The following is a 22,249-nucleotide window of genomic DNA, read 5'->3' on the forward strand; positions in this document are numbered from 1 at the left end:
CTCTCTCTCTCTCTCTCTCTCTCTCTCTCTCTCTCTCTCTCTCTCTCACATCTCTCACCCCCTCCCTTTCCCCCTCCCTCTCCCTCCCCCCTCTGCCTTCTTCCTCCCTCCCTCTCCCTCCCTCCTCCCTCCCTCTCTTCCCCTCCCCCATTCCTCTCTCGCCCTCTTTCTCTCTTTCTCTCTGTCTCCCTGGGTAAAGTGGTGTCTCGTTTCCACTCACCGCACCCCCAGAACAGGGGCTTTGCTGAAGGGTGACCAGGGCACAGTCCTCAACCTGTCAGTCTGACTGCGACCCCGCCCCTCTCCACCCTCGGAGTTCCTGAGTGACCCCAGTGGGAGTGGATTGAGAGGTGGTCTCGGCGGCCACAGTTGTTGGTTGCTTTTTTTTTTTTTTTTTTTGAACGGGGGAAATCCTGCTGAAAGGGGGGAAGGGGGGGGGGGGGGGGGGGGGGGGGGGCGGGGGTAGAACTGTTGACGTTTCTTAAATGGATGGGGGACGGACGGGCCGTTTCCATCGGAACACCCACCCCTGCCCAGCCGGGCTTTGTGCCTCCTCGGTGCAGTAGGACGAGCCCGGGAGAGAAAGAGACACAGAGAGAGACGCGCAGAGAGAGGTAAGGAGCGCCGCGATCAGACCCGTAGAAAAGGGGGCTGGGGGCTCGGGCTAGGTGAATGCCAGCTGCTGGTGGGGTGTGCGTGTGTGTGCGCGCGGGGGGGTGCGTAGGAGTGATTGTGCTTGTATGTGTGCGCGCGCGGGAAGTGGGGAGCACTGGTGCGTGTGCTAGGGGCTGTGTGGTGTGTCTGTGCTGCCCTGAGCAGGAGTGGGGTGGGTATGTACCGTTGAAGGCGGGGGGAGCGAGTGTGGTGTGGGCGTGCGTGTTGTGTGTTGTGTCTTGGGGACCCCGGAGTGGGTGTGCTGTTGTGGGAGGAGTGTGGATGGGTGTGTTGTGGAAGGAGGTGTGTGTATGTGTTTTTCATCAAGAGGCTATCAGCACAGTGGGTGTGTGTGTGGAAGGTTGGGAGATGTGATTAGTGGGATGCAGTGGGTGTGTGTGTGTATGTGTGTGTGTGTGTGTGTAAGGTAGTTGGGGAGTAAGCGCGGTGTCTCTGCTGTAAATGCATTGCGAGGAGGGGGAGAGAAAATTCGGGAGGCTTCTGTAGGGGGAGGGAGCCATAGGTAAGCTGGTGGGAGGTGGGTGGCTGGGCTGCAAACCCGTCCTCAGGTTAGCAGATCACAGATCACAGATTGTCGCGCACTAAAGAACCCAGGGACTGACAAGCGCTTTCCCTCCATCTCCCATTCGATTGTAGACTGAGAACGAGGCTGGCGGAGGAGGGAGGGGGTGGAGGGAGCGGGCGGCTGGGCCGACGCGTAGTGCGCAGGCTCCAGGCTTGCAGGAAGTGTCCTCCGCACTGGCCTAAGATGCCGGGGCTCTTCACCTCGGGGCTAGTCGTCCCTTCCCCCTCCTGCCCCTCCCCCAGCCGCGGGCCTCTCCAGCCTTTGGAGCCAGGGGTCGGGGGCCCCTGGAGTGCTAGGCTGCGCGCGGGCCGGCGGGCGAGCTCCAGCTCGAGTTCCGGGGGCCTCAGACGTCACGGGGCGGGAAAGGAACTCGGCTCGAGAAGCCTTTGCCGACTCCTTCGAAGCCTGAGCCCTGGAGCGCGTGGAGGCGCCGCCGCCGCTCCGGGCATGGGCCGGGCCGGGCCCGGCGGGGCGCGAAGCCTGCCCCGTCGCCTGCAGGGCCCGGCCTCGGGCGATTCCGACGGCCCTTCTTAGGGAGACCCCCTCCCCCAGCCCCGTCCTGAGCCTTGGTTTGTGCTTTAGGGAAGGAAGGGAGAGCGTGGAAACAGACGTGAAACGGACCTGAAATAGCCTAGGCCAGGGATCCACAACCCGCCGTGGATTTACAGCCGGCCGGGGAGAGGCCCTGGCTCCAAGCTGCCCGGGCCTGGCCCGGGCCAGGGGCGCCGCCAATCCGGAGCGTCCATGCAGCGTCTCTCACCGGGGCCGCAGGGGCAGGAGAGAAGGCGATGTTGGAAGCCTCGGGAAGCAGAGGTGGTTGGGGCGGGGGCGAGGTGGGACAGGAGGAAGGAAAGCATGGAGATCTGAGCTTTCCCATTTATTTTCTACGGTAAAAATCAATAAAATATTCATGCAGAGCCTGCTGTCGGTGCGAGGCGCTTGGTTGGCTGTGGGAGATGAATAAGACGTAGGGCCTCTTGCCCTCAGGGCTCTTCGAGTCTCGTAATGGAGATAAGACACCCTCGGCAGAAAAGATAGGGAGCTGTTCAGGCGGTTCGTGAGCTGGGCTGCAGAAAGGCCTATCCCGTGACTGACAGGTCCAGAGTGGGAGGGTGGGAGGGATTTCCAGCTTACAGCAAGCGTTTTCCTGGGTCTTATTAGATTTTCCTCTAACCCCTGACCTCCACTGCCAGGAGCCCTTAAAGCCAAAGGCATATGTCAAACACACACACACACACACACACACACACACACACACACACACACACCCCTTGGAATTCACATCCCTGGCCACAGAAACCGACCCTTCACACCCACCCCCTCAAACAGCATCTGAAGGAACCCTTTACAGCGCCTGATTTTTTAAATACCCTATACAGGATACACAACGTTCCCCTTGTCTTTTTTTTTTCTTCTTATTTTCTACCAGCCCTGTGTAGAAATCTCAAAGGCTATACATCTGTTTGCAATACATTTTCATTGCTGCTAGTGAGCTACTGGGACCTCTCTGACGTCATAGAATTAGGTTTTAAAATAATTTGGTGTATTATTCTTTTCAAGGGGGGAAATATTTAGGACCCTGTACCGTTTGTGTTTGCTGCCTCTTTTTACTCCCCTTGCTCCTTTGTTTTCATTAAGGTTTGCAAGTTTCTCTGCAAACAAGTGCAGTCCCAGAGTAACCTCCTCTTCTTACTGCCTTTGGAGGGAGGATGGCAGGATGATTGCGATGAGCTTTTCTGGGTGGAATGGGTGGGACAACCTTCGAGGAGCAGGGGCAGAAAAGGCCCATCATGATGAACTCACTAGGCAGTTTCTGGGAATAGACATGATTACTGCTTGACTGACAGTCTGGAAATGCAGTCACCTGCAGCACCCACAGGATGTAAGAGGATGGGGCATTTGATACCAGCATAATTTCTCTTGCCACAGGAAAGGACTGACTTAGAAATTAAAGTCAGATTAGCCTGCAGGTCCTGGGAGCTGGAACATGGGGCATTCAGGAGATAAAAGATTTTACAAGGTAGGGGAAAAGACACTAAAGTGAAAGTGGGGAGATGGGTTCTAGTAACCATGTAGTCTCCAACCAAAGTCACTTCTCTATTGTACCTCAATTTACTCCTTTGTAAATGGGGGTAGGATATAAGTGGAAGGGGGTATGCCAGATAATCTCTGGTCCAACTCTGTGATGCCACTTCAGAATTTCAAAATATCCATGATTGTGAAATAATTATGATGCCAGTAAAGACTTGGTTGTATTTGCTCCGACTCGCCTTTTTTTTTTCTTTTACTCCTTCATTTTTACTCAGAATGCCAATTTTCATTGAATACCCATCAATGTGGGTACATCCTAAACTAGTGAAGATTATAACGACTTCTGTGCTTCAGGGAACAATTAGATGGGTTGTTTTTGGTGAGGAGTCTCTCTGAACTTGGGCTGGTCTTTCAGACAATGGACACAGTCTACCACTAGGCCTTTAATCAAAGCCTTTCCAACTTGAAGGAACCTGCCAGAGTTTGCAGAACCTTCTAGAACCTAGAACCACCTCTATGCCACAAGTGAAACAAGGGAGTAGAATTTCAATGGAGAATCCTATAGTTTACTCCCCAATGATTCAATGTTCATTAAAAAAGTACTTACTTTTTATTATTGTACTAGGCACTGGGAATGATACAAGAGAAGTATGTAATTAAGTTCCTGTCCTCAAGAAACTTAGAATCTGGTTAAGAAGACAAGACACACACAGGAAACAGAACAATTAGAGATAAATTTATCATCATCTCATAGGTCCTTAGAAGTCATCTAGCTAGCCCTACTTTCCCATCCCCCCATATTACAGATGAAGAAACTTAGTTCTAGACAGGTAGAGTGACTACCCTCCCTCTTGGTAAATGGCTGATCTGGGCTTTGAACTCAAGGCCTTCTGACGTTATACCCAACATTCCACTGTGGTGTGCTATGCTGGGGGCTAAATTAAATTGTGGGGTGAAGACTCAGTTCTACAGGAGTTCAAGGAAGGAAGAGTTTATGGTCAAGTGGAAAGGATTTTCATGGAGGAGTTGGAAAGCTCAAGGAATAGATATCTATTAGATAGTAGCTCAAGGACATTCCAAGTTGGCCTTCAACAGAAGAGATATTGGTCTTACAGAAACAAAGGAAAGAAGACCTTGTAGGAATAGCAGTGGGAGATTTGGTTGGATAGGTGAGGTAAGGCCAGGCCTCAGGTGATTATTTCTCTGGACTTAACCATAGCTAATCTGGAGTGTGTCATTCCCTGCCTCAAGAAGCTTTTATAGCTCCCCGTTGAGTTGAAGTTAAAATGCAAACTCCTCTATTTGGCATTTAAAGCCTTTCACAACTGGGTTCCAGCCTACCTCTTCAGGCTCTTTGCATATAACTCTCTTTCATACTACCCACTCCATTTAAATTGCCCAGCTTGCTCTTCCATTTCCCCATGCCTTTTTACAGTCTAGCCTTCATACCAGAAACACTATCCTTTCTCACCTCCATCTCTTCATCTCCTAGCTCCCTTGGAGGCTTAACTCAGGCATCCCTCCTTCAAGCAGCTTTTCCTCTATTAGTAGTGCTTCCTCTAAAACCACCTTGTTTTATTTTGAATCTCTCCTATATTTACTTATCTCTGAACATGTTACATTCCTCTCTACCTTCCTCTCTCCCCTCAGTAGAATGTAAGCCCTTTGAGGACAGCAGACTGTCTCACTTTTGAATTTATATGCCCAGCTCCTAGCAGATTGTAAGTGTTTAATAAATGCTTGTTGACCAATTGAATATTACCACACACAGTCACACACACACACACACACACACACACACACAGAGAAATGTTCTCCTGTTCTTATCGAATATAGCCACAGCCACAGATTCTTCTTGCCTGATGGATTTATAGGTATAAATTAGGCAACCTGGTAGATCAGGAGAAGCAAGGAGACCGAGCAGTATTTCCAGGGGGAAATTAGTACTTTACATATTTAGCTCCATTCCCTGAAGAGTCCTTAAGGTTCATCTGCATAATATTCTATGCACCAAGTAAGCAGCAGAAACCAGTGCCCCTATTGGACAGAGAAGATTGAGGACTAGAGAAGGGAAAATTAAGGTTACGTGGAGTCAATGAGAGACTCATACAGTCATTCATCAGAATTTTATTGGGCATTTATGACATACAAAGTACTATGCTAGGTGCTTTGGGAAATACAAAGCATAAAGCAAGTCCCTACCCTCTAGCAGCTTATAGCTTCATAGAGGTGATAAGACATATGCAAATAATTATGGTACAGTAAGAGAAGGACAGAGTTTGGAGGATGGATAAATCAACTCTGGCTTGTGGGGAAGTGGTATTCTGAATTGAATTGAAGCATTGAAGCTGGACCTTAAAGGCCAGGTAAGAATTGGATATTTGGAAAAGTGGGAAAGTACAATTTAGGCAGAGGGGAGCCCAGAGGATCTCATACCTATGTACCTCACCAGTAAACAATTGCCTTTATGTCCCCAGCATACATACCACCTAGGGGAAGCCTTTACAATTGACATAAAAGTACCTGATTTAAAGATTCAAGGAATACTGGAGAATTCCCAAATTTAGAGGGCAGGGCAAGGACAGGGAGACAAAAGGAGTAGCAGTAGAAAGAAGACCTGGAGAATACAGTATCATAGAAACCAAATGAAAAGAAAGTTTTAAGAGGAGGAGTGGTCAGCTGTGTCAAAACTACACAAAGGTCAAGGAGTGTGAGGGCTAAGACTAAGATATTGGATATGACAGTTTGGAGAGCACCGATGACTTTGGAGGGAGCAATATCTGCAGAGTAGTGGGACAGAGGCTTGATGTCAAGGAATTGGAGAGTAAGTGGGTGATGAGGAAGCAAAGGCAGTAAGGGCAGAATACTTTTTGAAAAGGGGACGGCATTTTGAAAATAGGACAGTAGTTTGAGTGAATGGCAGGGTCGAGGGAAGATTCAGGACCCAGGCCTCTTACTCCTAGGCTAGTCCATTGTCTCTTCTGGTACCCTTTAAAGCAGTAGATGAGGCTTACATACAATTTCATTGCTGCCTAATTTTGGCTAGTCCCCAGGTATAGCTTGTCTCTAAAACAGTTGGCTCTGGGGAAGAGATTTGAAGGGAGGAGGGAAGAAAGGAGATTGCCGGAGAGATATTGTCATTGGGGGAGAGTCAGGAAGATCATTGGACTCCTCCATCAGGCATTTATGCCCTCCATAGTCTGTCCCCAACCTACCTTTCCAACTTGATCATCCATTTATCCTCTACAGGAGCCATCCATGTCAGTCAAATTGATTTTTATCACGACTCCCAGACATGCCTTGAATATTCCCAATATTGTGCTTTTGCTTGCAGTTTTTTTTTTCATCTAGAATGACTTTCACTCATCTTTCTACTTAACTGAACCCTCACTATCATCCAGGCCCCAAATGTAGTCTCCTCTTCATCACGAAGCCTTCCCTGACAAACCCACAGGGAACCCCTCCAAATTCTTACAGTACTCTTTTATTTTTGACCCACTCATTTTTCATGCATCAGATACTGCCTTAGTTACTTTCCCATAATATTTTCTCTCCCTGAGGGGAAGATGAGGGAATAAGCATTTATATATTGCTTGCTCTGTGCCAGGCACTGTGCTAAGCACTTTTTAAATATCTCATCTGATCCTCACAACTACCCTGCAAAGTAAGTGCTATTATTATCCCCACTTTATAGTTGAGGAAACTGAGGCAAAGAGAAGTTAAGTAACTTGTCCAGTAACCTATTAACCACACAACTATATTTGAACTGTCATCTTCTTGACTCCAGACCCAGCACTCTATATACACTGCATCTTCTACCTGCCCAACTAGTCTATAAGTTTCTTGAAGACAAGGACTATTATCTTACTCAATTTAGTTAAATATTTAATAAACGTATGCCAAGCAATCTACTAGGTACTTTGAGCAATATAAAAATGAATTCAATACAGTTCCTGCCATTAAAGAGCTTATAGTCTGGTAGGAATCAAGCAAGTATACAAATGAATATAATAAAATTCAAAAATATTGTGTGAGTCATAAGAGATGCAAAATTCTATAGAGGTCTGTTAGACTGAAACAGACCACATCTAGTTGGTGAGATCAGGAAAGACTTGAAGAAGAAATTATCATTTGCTGTGGGCTTTGCAAGTGTGGGTAGAATTTTGAAGATAAATGGGGGGAAATATTCTAAATAGAAGGAATAGCACAAGCAAAGGTATGGAGGCAAAAGAGCAATACGATTGTGTTTAGAGAGCATATCCAGCTTTGCTAGAGTGGTGAATACATAAGGAAGTAATGAGAGTTAAGGCTGGAATGATAAGCTAGGAACAGACTGTGGAGGCCTTGAATACTAGACTAATAAGTTTGAATTGTATTTAGTAGACAAATCATTAGGAGGTTTTGAACAGATGAGTGATATGATTTGTAAAAAGTAGTTGGAAATAGAAGAAGAGAAGAGTAAAAGATGACTTTGTAGTCTGAGCTTGAGTGACTGGCAAAATGGTGGTGACAGAAACAAATCAGGAGGAGAAGTTGGTTTGGGAAGAAAGGTGAGCTTTGAAATCCTTCCCGGTTTTTAAAACCTAGCTCAAATCATCCCTCTTCTCTTTAGTTTTCATTGATCCCCCCAGGAGAAAATGATCTTTTCTTCCTTCAACCTTGTATAGAATTTTATGCCTCTTTTGTACTTTTAGTCTATTCTGTTCTATAATATTGTTGTTATATATTTGCTGCATATTTAGCACTCCCTAATTCACACTGGCACTGGCAGTTTGGGTCCCCAGAGAGGTTATCACTAGTATTTCTAGAGTGCTAGGGGTAACCCTGAGGGTGACTCTTCAAATAGCTTATAAGCCCCCACTAGTGTGTTTCTGTTTAACAATCAGCCAGTAGACTCAATTCTTTAGCAAAGATATTTACTCAAATGCTATAACAAAAGGGGTACTTACAAAGTATTCCCCTCCCAAAAAAGGAACACTCTTCCGCAAATGCACATTGAGTCCATGAGTTGAGGAGTGGATACAAACTTATCGTGGTAGTGAGGTATGCACGTAAGGAACACATGTGGCCACAGCAACTCACAACTCCAGAACTGCAGAGTCTTGATGTACTTTCTTTCTCTGGAGAATCTTCATAATGTTTGCTGCAGAGGGTGGTATTGGTGATAAGTTATGCCGTTGTTCAAGACTTGTACATTACCAGACAATGGGCTGATTTCTGACAGGGAATTGTGTCTTAGGTAGACTATAGGGCAGGATCAAATAGGTTGCTTGCCTACTTTGCCAATCAATAGGTTGGCTGCTGCCAGAATGGGCCCAGTAGGTTGCTCTATTTTGGGGCAGCTACTGCTGCTGCTGGATGGTCTGTGACAAGCAGATCACTCAGCTGTTGAGCTCTTCTTAGGGTGTTCCATCTCTGCTGGCCAGGTCAATCCACAGGACTCCCTGAGCTTGTTCTTTGATGGGAAGCTACAGTCTTTCACTACTGGCTCTGTTAGGTGGGACTATGTTCTTTTCAGATGGAATGCTGTTGTGCTTTTTCATCGAGGACAATGACCCTTAGCCTAGGGTTAGCAGAAACATCTCCTTTTTTCCTTAGAATCTCAGCTGTGAGGTGTTTCACGTCCAGGCAGGAGTGGGGAGAAGTATAGATTCTCCTGTTCAATAATGCTTCCTGGTTCAGAGCATGTTCCCTCAGTAATGGACTCCATATTTAAGCTCATCAGCCTTGATAACACTTCCCATACTCTTTTTGGGGTCTTATTCAGGAGAATGTCTACAGATGAAATTAATTAATTTTGTGGCCCTTTAGGTAAACTCATTGTCTTGCTAGCCTCTTCATATTCAACTAAGCTATTTAAGCCTAGAAACCTTTTTAATGTATGGATTGTTTCTTCTTCATCTAAAAGGAGTTCCCCTTTAAATTTCCTCTTTTCCTTTTCCCCTTTTCGAGTTTTAATTTTGCTAAGTCTCAACAGGTCAGACCAATCAAACAATCTAATTATTATTTTATTAAGTGCCTACTATGTTCAAAGCAGTGTGCCAAGTACTAAGGGTAAATACAAAGACAAATTAAAAAGTAGTCCCTGCCCTCAAGGAGTTTATATTCTGTTTGGATGAGTAAGGTATATGTGGTTTTTTTCCCCTTTACTTCTCTCTCCCACCTTAGATTATAATCTCAATGAAGGTAGGCACTGGTCCATGTCATAATTATTATTGGGGCTCCCCCACTGTCTTATTTATAGTAGTTGCTTGAATGAATGTATTCTGTTTTGGACAGGTTTATATCATCCATACTTCTTTGTATTTCCTACAGCATCTAGTGGAAGGCAAGGGTTGATTAATTATTCATTGATTGATTTTGTCGATTAGCTGATAGTTCCTGAGGGAAAAGTTCATTGGTGGAGAATCTCAGTTGTGTTGCATGGTAGTAGGAGACTTAATGGAATCAAAGGGAGTAGATTTGGTTTGCTCACTGAGACATTGGTTCTTAAAAACTAGATTTTAAAGGGCAAAAGTGTTTGAGTGAATCTCAACTCCTTGTCTTCCACTAGTCAATACACACCTATTTATTGGATCCTTACTAAATACCACATTCTGTACTGTGAGTGGAAGGGCAGGGCTGGGGGATGGAGAGAGACACAATAGGAGGAGACATAGCAACTTTCCTTGAGGAAAATACAACCTGACATGAGTAACACATATGAAGCAATTAGAGAACTGTACATGGCAATATATAATTATGAGCAGAATTGTGTGACATAGATTCTAAGTGTCACCAGAGTTCAGGGAAGGGAGTTCAGTGTGGGCTAGGTTAAGGAAAGCTTCACAGAGAGGTGACTTTATAGGAACCTTGTGCCTGAGGTAGGACACCCCGTGAAATGTTTCCCTGGCTATGGTTAAACCAACTTACCCTATTTGCTGGGATGGAGAAGTGATATTTTTCCAATAGAAAACCATTCAAAGGGGGGGCCCTTGAGAATTCTTAGATTAGAAGATGTTCTCTGGGGAAGGAAATTCTATTTCTTTATTTTTTTATGATTTTATTTTATTTTATTTTTGTGCTTTTCTTTTCTTTTCTTTTTGTTTTTTTTAAATAAATTTATTTATTTTTAGTGTTCAACATTTACTTCTACAAGATTTTGAGTTCCAAATTTTCACCCCATCTCACCCCTCCCCCCACTCCAAGATGGCATGCATTCTGAATACCCCTTCCCCTAGTCTGCCTTCCCTTCTATCTCTCCCCCCTTTCTCTTACCCCCTTCCCCTTCTATTTTCCTGTAGGGCAGGATAGATTTTTGTACCCCATTTCCTGTATTTCTTATTTCCCAGTTGCATGTGAAAACTTTTTTTTAAAACATGTGTTTTTAAAACTTCGGGTTCCAAATTTTCTCCCTTCCTCCCTCCCCACCCACCTTCATTGAAAAGGCAAGCAACTCAATATAGGTTATACATGTGCAGTTATGCAAAACACTTCCATAGTAGACATGCTGTCAAAAACTAACTCTATGTCCCTTAATCCTATCCCGCCCCCCCATTTATTCTATTCTTTCTTTGACCCTGTCCCTCCTCAGAAGCATTTGCTTCTGATTACCCCCTTTCCCAATCTGCCCTCCTCTTTATCATCTCCTTCCTCTCTTGTCCCCTTCCCCCCCTATTTTCCTGTACGGTAAGACAGATTTCTATACCCAATTGAATGTGTATGTTATTCCCTCCTTAAGTCAAATCCTATGAGAATAAGATTCAGTCATTCCCTCTCACCTTCCCCTGTTTTGGGGAAGGAAATTCTCAATTAGGTCTAGATGATGTCAAACAGGACCTAGGTTACAGTGGTTTGAGTTGCCTCAGCTCCAGTTGTGAGTAGGTTTAGAGGTCCCTTGATTTCTGAAGTGGTACCCTAAATTCTGCATTGTACCTATAGTACCTTTCAATATGTTTTATTATTTCAGGGAGGATAGAAGTGGCTGTTGGGCAGTTATTCCTGGGGGTAAGAAAGACTTAGATAAAGGATTCCACAAATTTATAGGAATAGGTAGTGGATTGGATGGCAGAATCAGGATTCAGTAAGATCTCAACAGGCAAGACTGATAGACTGAAACTAACAGTATGAAATTAATAGGAATACATTTAAAGTCATACACTTTGATTTTTAAAAATCAGCTACATTATGCAAGTACAGGATAGGTGAAACCTAAATTAACAGCAGTTCTAATGAAAAAGGCCTCAGAATTTGAGTTGACTACAAGCTCAATATGAATTAACATTGGCTGATAAAAAGCTAATATAAACTTGGGCTTCATTAATAGAAGTAAAGCATCTGAAATAAGAGAGGCTAGAGTCCTACTGCTTTCTGTAATGATCAGAATAGTATGTTGTCTTTTGTCTGTACCACATTATAGACGAGATATAGACAAGCTTGAGCCCTAGTTGAGGTGCTCAATACCTCGTTTGAACAAGAACTTTCTAATTGGTCTCCATGCTTCCGATCTCTTCAGTCTCTAATCCATTATCCATCTTAATACCAAAATGATCTTCCTAAAGAACAGGTCTAATCATTCTATTTCACTTTCCTATTCATTTTTTTTTTAAGTCAGTTAGGGTTAAGTGACTTGCCCAAGGTCACACAGCTAGTACGTGTCAAGTGTTTGGTCTGAGGCTGGATTTGAACTCAGGTCCTCCTGACTTCAGGGCCGATGCTCTATCCATCGAGCCACCTAGCTGCCCCTTACTTTCCTATTCAAGAATCATTGGTGGCTCCTATTGCTTCTAGGATGAAATACAAATTCCTCTATTATTTAAAGTTCTTCACAGACTTACATGAACTGATGCAAAGTAAAATGAGCAGAACCAGGAGAACATTGTGCATAGTAACAACAATATCGTACAGTGATCAACTGTGCATGACTTAATTATTCTCAGCAGTATAATGATCTGAAGGACTTATGATAAAAAATGCAGATTGAAGCGTACCTTTTTTTTTTAACTTTTTTTATTCTTGGATCCGTGTTTTCTTTTGTAACATGACTAATGTGGAAAAGTTTTGCATGACTACACATGTATAATCTGTATCCAATTGTTTGCCTTCTCTGGGTGGGGGAGGAAGGGAGAAAATTTGGAACCCAAAATTTTTAAAAAATGAATGTTAAAAGTTTTTTGTTTATATGTAATTGAGAAAAAAAAATAAACAACATATGTATTTTTTAACATGGCTTCCCCATAGGTAGCAATGGTTCTAAAGAGGTAACTAAATCTTTAAAGAAAGTTAGAAAGGCATTATTACTATCAAAATAAATAAAGTTATTTTTAGTCTACCTTTAGCCTACCTTTCCAGATATTTCATATTATTCCCTTTCATATACTTTGTCCCAAAAAAACTTGTCTACTTTTCTCTGAACCAGCCCTCCTGTTTCCTATTCATTTATACATTTGCTAGGGTTCTGTTCCATACTTGGAATGCACTCCCTGCCTGTTCATCTCCACCTCCAAGACTTCTTAGCATCCTTGACCTCCTATAGGAAGCCTTTTCTGATCCCTCTGATTCTTCTTTCTCTCAAATTATCTTGTACTTAATTCTCTGTATCATATCCTCCCACATTCCCCTCCACCCTCAGAATCTAAGTTCTTTAAATGCAGATTCTTTTTTGCTTTGTCTTTGTATCTCCAGTGCCTAGTACAATACCTGGAACACAGTAGGTGCTTAATAAATGTGTGTATATTTGAATTACAAAAGAGGACAACTAGGATAGTGACAGACCACTGCAAGAACCAGGGATACTTAGTCTAAAGAAGGGAAGACTTGGGAAGGGGGCTTGTAATGCTGTATTTAAAGGGTATGTTTAGGGGCCATTTGATGAGGGAGTAGATGTTCTGTGTAGCTCCGAAGGAATAGGACCAGGACTAATGAATGGACGTCAAAGGGAGGCAATTTTTTCCCTCAAGATAAAGTACTTTCTAAAAATTAGAGCTGTCCAACAGTTGAATGAGTTGCCCTTTGAAATAATGAATTCTCCATCACTGGAAATGTTCAAGCAGAAGTTCGATGAGCACATGTCAGAGATGTCATAGAAGTCATTCCAGCATGAGATAGGAAGTCTGACTAGATGGTCTCTTCCTTCTCAAAGATTCTGTCCTTTTCTGAATGGTCACTGAATCAAGGGAGGATTCCTGCAGGAAACTGTTTTGTGATTGGGATGACAAGATTCTCGGCAGTTAGGAAGTGGGAGGTTGGGTTAAAGTCACCAATGGCATGAAAGGATATATAGAATAAAAGGCACAAAGGTATGGGAGTAAGGGCTTGAATAGACCCTTACCTGACTGGGGATCCTATGAACTAGAGAGTAAGGGGACATAAGAGAGATTAAAATAATGTAGCCTTGGAAATAATGACTACTAATGCATCCAGGATTTGCCATTTTGGAAACTCACCCTTGCCTGGTCATGCAAGAAATATGGTAAAATAGAAAGGACATTGGACTTAGGAGTCAGAAGACCTGGGTTCTAGGCCTAGTTCAGTGACCAGTTCAGTGTGTGGAAGAGAAGTCACTCATTTTCCTGGATCTCATTTTCCTTTTCTGTAAAATGGTGATAATATTTGCACTAACCTCATTGGCTTTGTTGTGAGGATCAAATGAGGTAATGTATAAATATGCTTTGTAAATACCAAGTGTTTATAATATAATTTATCATACACATTTTATTTCTTCATTAAGTATTGATTATGATATTATATATTATATTAATATTTAGCCTATAATATAAACCATCATTGCTATGATAAAAATGATTTTATTATAGTAACTGGGATTCTAATAATCTTATGTATATGATTGTAGAAAGAGGCTTCCAGAGAAAGGGCAAGCAAAAAAAGAATTAATGAAATTCTGTTGGTCACTTCTAGGAAACTACAAGAAGTTCCCAATGTGCTATGTTCTAGTCCAAAGTGAAGAAGGTTGGACTGCATAGCATACTGGGTCTTGTGGTCTTTAGTCTTGCACCTTGGATTTCAAAAGGAAAGAGGAGTTCATTTGATACAACCACTGTGGCTGCCACAGCATTGATGAGAATGTCAAGCATGATCCTTACCCCTAGACAGGAGTCCAACTCTATTCCCTTTGGTTCTTGACCTGCATAAATAAGCAGGAAGGAGAAAGGTAGGGCCTAGGAAGAGGGAAAGCATTTTTTTCCCATAAAAGGAGGGGTCAAGAGATGAATCAGTTTATTATCTCTTTGAGATGAGCACAGAAAAAATCTATACTGAAGGGACGAAATAGCAATAAAAATGGAATTTTTGCCAAAGCAAAATTAATTGAGTGAACCTCACTCTTGAAGCCTAAGCTCTGAGCTAAGGCTTATGAGTGCAATATGAACAGGACTAGCCCCATGCTGGCTTTGTTTCTCCAGGGGTGATGCCTGCCCCCTACCCCTGAACACAGGCTAATTAAACAAAACAAACAGGGCTCTGAGGCAGTCACTTTAGTGATGACCTCTACCCAGTGTCTTCATCTAGCTCAATTAAGGAGCTCTCAGCCTCAGCTTCCTACAGTTAGCATCCACCCAAACCAAGGAGGCCCATAGTTGGAGGCAAAAAGAAATAGTCACTTTGGATTCCCAGGGAAAACTAAGATTTAAGAAAACTTTGTCTTTCTATGTGAATTTCTATACCTCCAAAGAGTTCCATGAAGGCCATAGTTTGCAGGGTAGTGTCTTAGAATCTCAGAGATGGAAGGGTCCCCAGATGCCATCACTCCAACCTGTACCTCTATAATATATCAATAAGGAACTATCCTCCAGGGATGAATATCCAACTACTTCCTAAGACAACCCATTCCATGTTTGGACTGCTCTACTTCTTAGTGAGACTTCTTTACATCAAGCATGAAAAATGACTTCCTGCAACTTTTACCCACTGTTCCTAGTTCTGCCTCTGGGGCAGAACAGAATAGATCTAATCCATCTTCCACAAGACAGCCCTTCAAATACTGAAGACAGCTATTTTGTCTGTCTCCCCCCATCTCACCCCCGAGTCTTCTCTTCTCCAGGTTAAACAGCTCCAGTTCCTGCTTTCAAACATCATACACAATAGTCTCCCGTTTCTTCATTATCTTGGTCATCCTCTTCTGGAGGAGTTCCAGCTTGTCATGTCTTCCTAAAATGTAGCACTCAGGACTAAACCCAATACTTTAGATCTGGTCTGACTAAGGCAGAGTGAGGCAGGAGCATTATCACCTCTCATTCTGGGCACAGTTAATGCTGCCTGGGATCACATGGAAAAGCAGGGTGGTAAAGAGCATCAGTGCTCAAACTTTTTGGTCTCAGGGTCCCTTTACTCTCTTAAAAATTATTGAGGACCCTAAATAAAGAGCTTTTATTTTTGTGGATTTTACCCGTTGATATTTACTGAATTAGAAATAAAAAAAATATGAAAAGAGGGTTGACCTCATGGACCCCTGAAAAGGACCTCAGACCATACTTTAAGAATGGCTGGTGCATTGGATGGATAGCTGACCTTAAAGTCAGAAAGAATGGGGTTCAAGTTCCTTTTTTGACACATACTGGCAGTATCACTTAACCTCTCTCAGTGCCCCAGGTAATTCTCTAAGACTATCTAATTCTCTAAGATGCAAATCAGGTGTCAAATCTGCATTGGTAGATGACATTCCATCCTTGAGAGTTCCTTATGCCCATGAAAGCGGAAATCTGGTCCCCTCAAAATCCCATTCACTTTGTGACTGCCGCACCATACTGTTGTCTGTTTTTTAATTGATCTTATCCTATGAACTAATATTTGTATCCCTAGTGTTAAGCACAGTGCTTGCCACTTAGTAGGCACTTAATAAATGTTTATTGACTGACTAAAATCCCCAAGTCTTTGTTTTTTATTTTATTTTCTTGCATGAACTGCTGTCTACCCAAGCTTTTTCCCCACCTTGTACTTTTGCAGTTAATTTTTTTAACCCAAGTGCAGGACTTTATTCCCATCAAATTTCTTGAGGAGGCATTGTAGTGTTGTGAAGTGGGGAAAAATGGATTTGGAGTCAGAAGACTGCAGGGTAGTGTCTTAGATTCCCAGCTTTGTCACTTCCTATATATGTGTGACCTTGGGCCAGACACTTAACCTGAGACAGATAGGTGTCAGAGTGGCTGGAGTCTAGAATCAGGAAGACCTGAATTCAAAGCCAGCCTCAGATATTTAGTAGCTGTGTGTCCCTGGGCAAATTATATGACCTCTATGCCTCAATTTCTTCTTCTGTAAAATGAGGGTAATAATAGTACCTACCTCCCAGAGTTGTTGTGAGGACCAAATGAGATAATATTTATAAAGCACTTAGTCCAGAGCCTGAAGGTGCTTAATAAGAGCCTATTTCTTTCCTTCCTTCCTTCCTTTCTCTTCAGCTTTCTCATCTATAAAATGAAGGAGTTGGAGTAGATGACCTCTGAGACCCCTTTCAGCTCTAAATCTGTATTCCTAAATTCCATCTTATTAGATTCAGCCCATTGTTTGTGCCTATTGAGTTCCTTTCGGATCTGACTCTATGATTCATCCTTTCCAACTCTGAATCACCTGCAAATTTGATAAGCATGCCATCTCAGTCCTCATTCCAATCACTGATTTAAAAATATATATATATATATATATGTATTGACTAGCACAGGACCAAGGACAGATCCTTGGAATACTTCATTCCCTGCTGATTGATGAGTCTGGACTTTCAACCAATTCTTGATCCACTCAACTATACTGTCATCCAATTCACAGTTCTCCATCTTATCTATAAGGATAATAATATGAGAGGTTTTGTCTTTGGTAGCTTTTTGTTTGTTTGTTTCCTTGTTTGCATGGAGAAAAGGGATCAGTGAGTCCTCCAGGTAGAGAATAAGGCATGGAATCCTGTGCCTTGTAATTATTTTTTTTTTAATTATGTAAATTCTAGTTTTAGCCCAGATTGACTGCCAACCAGTTTTGATCTAGCCCAGGAAAAGTTTGATTTGCAAATGGTTGTTGTACTTCTTCCCTTGGATGGTACCCTTGCAAAGTGGTCTTTTCTCCAGCTTCACCACTGATACTCTTCCCCCACTCCCCCATCACCCCCTTCCACCACCACCCTCAGCCTTCACATGGTTAGACATGAGAGGTGAGCATGTATTTGTTACTTAGGAAAGCAGACAAGAGACTGGTAGATGTGAGAGGGTGGAAATCCTACCTCCTCTGCCCTGGAAGCTTCTACTTAATGGACAGCCAGCTCCTGCCAGCAGAGGAGAGGGAGTCATCCTGAGCTTTCTGAGTCCTGAGGCAGAAAGATCAAATATATAGTGAGAGCAGGAAGCTGGGAGGTAGTATCCTGGAATAGTCCAAGGTGGGTGAGGGTAATGAATTCAGACATTTTCCTTTGCCCCCTTTGATGCCTGCCCTCTAATTTCAGGGTTCTAAATTCAAACCCCTACCACATGGCCCCATTTCAGTCCCTTATCTTATACCAGCAGCAACAATCTGATTGCTGGGAAGGAAAAAACAATCTGCTTGATTGACAAACAAAAAAACCCCCACCACATTTTTGCACAAAAGGAGGGAAGGGGAGGGAGCTGGCTAGCTTGCTGTTACTGCTGGGGCTGCTTCTGCTTCATCCCCCCTTCCCTAATTCTCAACCCCCTCCCCCATCTTTCTCCCTGGTGCTGACAGCACTTAATTCTACCAGCCAGACACCGTGTGTTCTGACTGGCTGAGTTCAATGTCAGGCACTCGGCAGCGAATGTCATTGTCAGCCCTGTTGTCTTTGCTACTACAAGGGCTGCAGTGAGCCCCTTAAGGAACATCAGAGACTGGTATTGAGGAATGCTTTGGGAAAATCTGTCGTCTTGGAATTACTGCCTTCTTCATGCCTGTTCCCTCCATTCTTCCCTTCCTCTCTGCTCCCTCCCCCTAGCCCTTCACCCCCACAGCTGGCTGACTGCATATTAGGCTGGGACAATGTAGGAACAGTAAACAGCATTGGAGAGGAAGCTGGGGCCCATCAGGTAGCAGAGAAAGACATTGGATCCGGAGGGAGCACGGCAGAGAAAGCAAACAAACAAGGCTTTGTGAGGTAACAGATTGGATTCTTAGAAGGGAAGTGAGGGATGTATGTGGGGGAGGGGAAGGCAGACAGGCCACTAGGATGAAGCTGAGGGAGCTGAGAAAAAGGATGGGAGAGGACACAGTTGAGTGCCAAGTGGACAGGCTGGGAGCCTTCAGGCCAGAGGTGTCTGCCCCCTCACCCTCCCAGGAGTGGGGGGGCGGGTCACTCCTAGGAGACAGACAATTGAAAACCTCCTCCTTCCCCTGAACTCACCACTCCCCAAAGAGGATGTCAGGCAGGCAACTAAGACCCTTGGCTTCTAGTTTTCCTCCTTTTCCTAACTGACCAGGCATGACCCTTAATTTCTTAAGGCCTCAATTGTTTTCACAGTGTCCTGGAACGACCAGGCTACTGCCCTCAGATTAGAGTATTGCTGGGCAGCTTTGGGGTTTAGCTAAGTCTCTGGGATTGATCATTTCTCGAGGCTGCAACGCCTGGATTTGGGACTCTAAACAGAAGGGAAATCAGGGCGAGCTGAAAGGGGGAAAGAGATCTCAGTTGTGAAACTTAAGTCAGATGTATAAACACGAAGAAAGGAACCAGCTCTGATGAGCTTGTCAGCCTTCCTCAGGTAGTGCTGTAGCTCAGGGAGCTGAATAGTGAGGGAGCAGATGATCTCTTCCTGTGGACAGCTAAGCTGGGTGGGGAGAGTGAAAGAATGAGAAGAGGAGCTATTGAAATGTCCTCAGGGAAGGAAAAGGCTTAAATTCTGGAGGCTGAATGAGGCACCAGCCTGCCAACCTCATGATTTCTATCAAGATACCGTCCTCTACCCATCCTAAAGCACCATTGCAACCCACTTCACTGCCCCCCCCCCCCTCAAAAAAGACTGCAAGTGGATCTCTGAGGTATCTGAGTGGAAAGACATCCATGAGAAGCAGTCAGGCCTGAGAGGCAGGCAGAAGATGTAGCCATATTCACCACATCTCCTCCCCTAAAGCCATTTCCTTGTTCTAGGAGCTGGGCTCTCATTTTCAATGTGAAGAGAAGGAAAAAATATCCTCCCTGAACTTAATCTCCTCACTTCCTGCCCCAGACTTTCCCTTGTGGATGACATTCCATTCCCTTCCCTACTCTAATGCTAGTTTTGGACACCCCCCCCAACTTTCTCCAATCCTATTTTCTTTGTAAACGTAACAATAATCCATTGGACCCAGAGGATCTAGAGCACCCTTTCCCACTAAAGGCTGCCAACTGTGGGCTCATTCAGATGGGGCTACATCAAAGGGGAACGTGGATACTAAAGAGAGGGTTGGGTCCTTTCTTGTCTTTGTATCTTTATACCTCTACCCGGAGTCCTGGGGAAAATCATGTAAACCTTGGGTATGGCTCAAATCTAGGGTCTCCCCAAAACATAGGAGAAAGGTATTCAATGTACAATGTACATAAGATATGGACGGTGATGTGCAGGTAAATGTTTAATTGTATTGAAAAATATTAGCTCTCCAAAAGAAAAAATGTACCCATGACATACTTTTAAGCTTAATCTGCATTATTAACATTTCTCCATCACTTTCACAAAATAATAAATCAAACCCTGATTTATAGTATTTGATGTGTTCCAAAGTATAAATGCTCACACTAAAAATTTAACCATCAGCTAGAGCTGGATCCAGCATATAGGTATAGGAGAGCTGTTTGTTCCAAGTACAAAAAATGCTGAAAACATAAAAAACTCATAAGCACTCATTGGGAAAGACTTAAAACATGAAGCAGTATCCCGTAACTCTTATTATACTTTCCCAGGAGGTTCATACTTAAATCATTAAACCACCAGACAGCCATTTCACCTTCATCTCAGCTCTGCATTATCTGAGCAACTCTCTCCAGGTCCATTTCTTCTGGCAAGCCAGGGAACACATGGCTTGGGCTCTTCTCTGGTCATCTTCTCTGAAAGGGCATAATTATAGAAAATTCCTGTTATCAGTCAACTCTGATGGAAGAACCCAGGAGCTCCCACGCTCCAGAGGTAGCCACTCTTGAAAATAGCTTATCTCATGATCACTGTCTGGTCACCTGTGCTCAGAGAAAAGAATACAAAGCAGAAGAGGCAGCCAGAGAATTGAGGTTTTTAAGGATGACCTAAACAATACATCTGCTCATTGCCATGCTCAAAAGCCTTCATAGCTACTGGAGATATAGGGTAAGGAGCACCCCCCCTTCCTTAGGGGAGGTCTAAGGAGAGGCTTGCATAGTCCACACACTCCACAGCTAGGAGAGATTGCCAGAAGGCAGACCAACTCCTTTTGAGGTATACTGAGTGGGCTCTTCCAGGCTCAGTAGTTAATCCTCTTTGACTTTCTCTTTCTTCATCTTCCCACCCCATCCCCCAATCAAGGAAACCAAAAGACTATGGCAGCTAGGTGGTACAGTGGATAGAGCACTTGCCCTGGAGTCAGGAGGACCTGAGTTCAAATTTGACCTCAGACGCTTACTAGCTGTGTGACCCTGGGCAAATCACTTAACTCTGATTGCCTCCAAAAATGAATAGAAAAGAAAAGAAACCAAGGGACCAATAAGGGAATTATTTCATCATTCAAAACGGCAAGTTCTTCATCAGTGAACCAGATATGACATTGGAAGTGTTCTGGGGAGATTCAGGTCAGCTCCATGCATGCTTCGTTGGCTGGCTCCCTACATGGGCTCCACACACTAGGATTTGCTCTAGCCAGAACAGGGGAAGGTCCCCTGATTATACTCTCACTAGTTAAATATTTGGTATCCTCACTGAATTATCTGGGGTGTTTGGCACATTTGGCACATTCCCAGTTCTAGAAAGTTCTCTGGGAATCTAAGAGGCTAAAGTACTGTTATTTCAAGTGCCTTGCCATAAAACATTTCCATGGAGCACACGTGAAATACTCTTTAATGGTCTCCTAAATGCCATGTATAGTATCTAAGCAAAAGTCCATTTGGCATTGTTGTTCAGTTATTTTAGTCATGTCCAGCTCTTTGTGACCCCATTTAGGGTTTTTCTTGGCAAAGGCTGGAATGGTTTATGATTTCCTTCTCCAGCTCATTTTACGGATGAGGAAGCTGAGACAAACAGGGTTAAGTGACTTGCCCAGGGTCACAGGTGTCTGAGGATGGGTTTGAACTCAGGAAGATGAGTCTTCCTGCCTACAGGCCTGGTGCTCTATCCATTGCACCACCTTGCTGCCCCCAATTTGGCATAGCTCATAGATAATCCCACAATTAACAGTCTTTTACATGGGTCAGGCCTACCATTGCTTATGGGTCTGGAGCTTACAATTACCTAACCAAATACAAAATTATGCACATTCAACAACCAACTAACATTTTACAAACCTTATAATAGGTCACCACCTGCCTAGTACTTATGGGGTCTGCCCCAAATCAAACAACTAGAAGAAAAAAGTAAAATTAATATTTTTAAAAAACAGGCAAACCAACCTTTCCTTTTCAGAGTAAAAGTCTGGTCCCAAATGAACTCCCAGATCACATGGAGTTCTACCAGCACAGATTAGAAGAACCTTTGCTTACTAAAAGTTGCCCCTCTTCTGGTGAGAAAATAAACTGTTGGGGGCAGCTAGGTGGCACAGTGGATAGATCACCGGCCCTGAAGTCAGGAAGACCTGAGTTCAACTCCGGCCTCAGACCAAATGCTTGACACTTACTAGCTGTATGACCCTGAGCAAGTCACTTAATCCCAATTGCCCAAACAAAAAAACAGAGAGAGAGAGAGAGAGGGAGAGAGAGAGAGAGAGAGAAAGAAAATAAACTGTCCTAGGTGGAAATTTTCTTCTATGGGTTCTCACAGCAAATAGGGCAACCCACACATTTCTTTCAGTTGATCCCATGTCAACCCACGAAGTAGTCCAAATGGTGGCCCTAACAGAAATCTG

At 43.7% G+C, this 22,249-nt stretch overlaps 1 protein-coding gene and 1 pseudogene across 1 annotated transcript in view; one reads left to right on the top strand and one right to left on the bottom strand.

Moving 5' to 3' along the window:
- LOC114052040 overlaps nucleotides 1-515 on the bottom strand; it is a 90,610-nt pseudogene extending 90,095 nt beyond the window's left edge.
- The window catches only part of RAI1 (retinoic acid induced 1), a 309,205-nt gene continuing 287,422 nt past the window's right edge, over nucleotides 467-22,249 (top strand). Inside the window, exon 1 of the mRNA XM_027874447.1 lies at nucleotides 467-614. The gene's annotated coding sequence lies outside the window, so the exon portion shown is untranslated. The remainder of the gene's footprint in view (nucleotides 615-22,249) is intronic.

This window comes from Vombatus ursinus, unplaced genomic scaffold, assembly GCF_900497805.2.
Source record: "Vombatus ursinus unplaced genomic scaffold, bare-nosed wombat genome assembly UNPS02014807.1, whole genome shotgun sequence".
Lineage (NCBI taxonomy): Eukaryota > Metazoa > Chordata > Mammalia > Diprotodontia > Vombatidae > Vombatus > Vombatus ursinus.